Genomic DNA, 3800 nt, shown 5'->3' with positions numbered 1-3800 from the left:
ACTGCTGCAAGAGCACGTGCTTGCATGTGTGGATGAGCCCATAATGGTTAAAGTAAAAATACATTGGGATAGCCACCCACAAAAAGCAGGGTATCACGGTCCCATCCCATGAGGCCATTGGGAGCCATTCCTGCATATGGCCTTACCTTCACTCTGAGGTCTCACTAGAAATAGCCTTATATTCATCTGCACTGTATCCATGGTCCCATCACTTATTCCCACCAGTGCCTTCAGTTTTCCTACCATGACATTTCCAGTATGTGAAAAAAGAACAATGACAAATAAGAGCCACTTGATTTATACTGCTTTTGCACCAGAGAGAACCAAGCCTGCAGCTTTAAGAGTACAAAGAGGAACTCTGAACTGGGATTTGCCCAAAACCTGCTTTAGCGTTGAAATCTGAGAATGCTTTGGCCACTGATAACTGAGTTGAAGTCCTCTCATGTGTGCTAGACACATTACCTGCTCTGTATTTTCTTTTATATTGTGTAGAATTGATACATACAGATTTTTCTGTTAGCCTTTAGTATTTCAACCATCCCTGAACATCAATTTGTTGATTCTTCTAGATATGGGGAAATGATCCCCATATCTACAATTGTCTTAATTCTTCTTTTATTTTCTATAGCATAGGTATAGAGATCTAGTATAAGAATGAAAACAGAAAAGTCAATCTATTTTATATTTCCCTGACAACTTCCATAACCCTATTTATGAATGTGAACATAACCTTTGTGCAGGTTTTTTTTTTAAATCATTAATGCATGTAAGTTTCTCTGATAGGAGTAACAGTAATTCAAGCACTACACCAACAGAGGATTTATTAGGCCTTTTGCTGAATATACAATTTACTGAAGAATTTGAAATCCATTTTTTAGTTTAAGGAACTGGCCACACACATTCAACATAACATTGTTAGCATTGAGTAATGCCTTATTTGGTCTTTGCAGGTCTCCATCCAGGTGTCATCTATAATTATTATTTTTGGAACCACAGTGATGGTTGCTCTATTCATAGAATAATACAAAAAATATTCTTCCTATCCATTAGAAGGGTTTGTTCCTGTGCCCTCAGTAAGGTTTCTGTAAAGTACATCCAGCTCTCCTGGATGCCTTTCCCCTTCAGACCAACCTCCCAGGGGATCCTGCCCATCAGTTCTCTCCAATTTGGCCACATCCATTCTGTAGTGAGGGGCACAAAAGTGAACACCCTACTCACCAGTGTTGAATGGAGGGGAAGAATCACTTCCCTTCCCCTGCTGGCAACACTTCTACCAATGCAGCCCAGTATGTCATTAGTCTTCTTGGCAACAAGGGCACACTGTAGGCTCATATTCAGCTTATTTTTCACCGTAACTCCCCAGGTCCTTTTTCTGCAGAGATGCTGCCCAGCCAGTCAGCCACCAGCCTGTACCAGTGCATCCATCCTAAGTGTACAACTTTGCACTTGTCCTTGTTGAACCTCTTGAGATTTCTTTTGGCCCAATCCTCCATTTTGTCTAGGTCACTCTGAATTCTAGCCTTACCCTCCAGCATATCTACTACTCCTCCCAGCTTTGTGTCATCTGCAAACTTGCTGAGGATACACTCTGTGTCATCTTTCCAGGTCATTGGTGAAGATATTGAACAAAATCAGGACCAACCTCTGGGGAACTCCACTTGATACTGGCTGCCAACTAGATATCGAGCTATTGATTACCACCCTCTGAGCCATGTTTCTATCCACATTACAGTCCATTCATCCAGCCAGTACTTCCTTAGCTTGGCTGCAAGGCTGTTGTGGAAGACCACATCAAAAGCCTTACTAAAATCAACGTATAGCACATCCACTGGTCTCCCCACATCCACAGAGTCAGTTATCTTATTGTAGAATGCAGTCAGACTGGTCTGCCTTGGTGAATCCATGCTGACTGTTACTAATCACCTTCTCCTCCAAGTGTTTAGAAATGGATTCTTTGAGGATCTGCTCCATCCACCGAGGTGAGGCTGACCAGTCTGTTACCCTGGATTTTCTTTTATCCCTTTCTTAAATATGAGCACACTGTTTGTCCTTTTACAATCATCTAGGACATCTCCTGATACCCATTAGTTTTCAAAGATGATGGCCAGTGACTCTGAAGTCTCATCAGCCAACTCATGCAGGTGCATTTCATCCAGCCCCATGGATATGTACATGTCCAGCTTTTCTAAATAGTCCCTAACCTGTTCTTTAGCCACGGTTGGCTTCTTACCTCCTCCTCAAACTGTGCTTCCAGGGACAGTAATCTGAGAGCTGACCTTGCCTGTGAATACTGAGATGAATAAGGTATTGAGTACTTCAGCCTTTTCTGCATCACCTGTCACTAGTTGCCTCCCCCATTCGGTAAGGGACCCACACTTTCCCTGATCATCTTCTTGTTACTGACATACTTTCATAGATTCATAGATGTTAGGGTCAGAAGGGACCTCAATAGAACATAGAGTCCAATCCCCTGCATAGACAGGAAAGTGCTGGGTTCAGATGACCCCAGACCCCAGACAGGTGTCTATCCAACCTCCTCTTCAACCTCCCTTGGGAGCCCATTCCAGACCTTGGCCACTCTAACTGCGAAGAAGTTCCTCCTAATGTCCAGTCTAAATCTGCTCTCTGCTAGCTTATGACCATTATTTCTTGTGACCCCCCAGGGGCGCCTTGGTGAGTAGAGTCTCACCAATTCCCTTATGCGCCCCCATGATGAATTTATAGGCAGCCACAAGGTTGCCTCTCAACCTTCTCTTGCAAAGGCTGAAGAGGTCCAGGTGCCCTAGTCTCTCCTCGTAGGGCTTGGCCTGCAAGCCCTTAACCATACGAGTGGCCCTTCTCTGGACCCTCTCCAGGTTATCCACATCCCTCTTGAAGTGTGGCACCCAAAACTGGACACAGTATTCCAACTGTGGTCTGACCAGCGCCCGATAGAGGGGAAGTATCACCTCCTTGGTTCTGAATGATAAAGTGCAGTTAGCTTTTCTGATGACTTTGTCACACTGACGACTGATGTTCATCTTAGAGTCCACTAGGACTCTGAGATCCCTTTCTGTTTCCATGCTACCAAGCAGGTCATTTCCTAGACTGGACATTTTTCCTCCCTAGGTGCAGCACTTTGCATTTCTCCTTGTTAAATTGCATTCTATAGTTTTCTGCCCATTTTTCCAACCTGTCCAGGTCTGCCTGTAGTTGTGCCCTGGCCTCGGGCGTGTCCACTTCTCCCCACAGTTTTGTATCATCTGCAAACTTGGACAGAGTACACTTCACTCCCTCATCCAAATCACTGATGAAGATATTGAAGAGTATCGGTCCAAGGACCAAGCCCTGCAGGGCCTCACTACCCATGCCCTTCCAGGTTGATACCAACCCATCCACTACCACTTTCTGGGTACAACCCTTTAGCCAATTTGCCACTCACCAGACTGTGTAATCATCCAAGTCACAGCCTCTTTACTTGTTCGCCAGTATGGGATGGGATACTGTATCAAAGGCCTTCCTGAAGTCCAAGTAAATAATATCAACCCCTACTCCTGTGTTGAGGTGTTTTGTAACCTGGTCATAAAAAGAGACTAGATTAGTCAGGCATGATCTACTCGCTAGGAACCTGTGCTGGTTTCCCCTCAGCATAATTTTTCCTGCCGGGCTCTCATATATAGGAGCCTTAATAATCTTTTCAAAGACTTTGCCAAGGATGGAGGTGAGACTGACTGGCCTATAGTTGCCTGGATCCTCCTTCCTCCCCTTCTTGAAAATTGGGACGACATTGGCCCTTTTTCAGTCCTCCGGGACCTGTCCCA

The sequence above is a fragment of the Crocodylus porosus genome, unplaced genomic scaffold (genome assembly GCF_001723895.1).
Source record: "Crocodylus porosus isolate Cpor-Errol unplaced genomic scaffold, CroPor_comp1, whole genome shotgun sequence".
Taxonomy (NCBI): Eukaryota; Metazoa; Chordata; order Crocodylia; family Crocodylidae; genus Crocodylus; species Crocodylus porosus.
Note: the sequence above shows the minus strand (reverse complement) of the source record.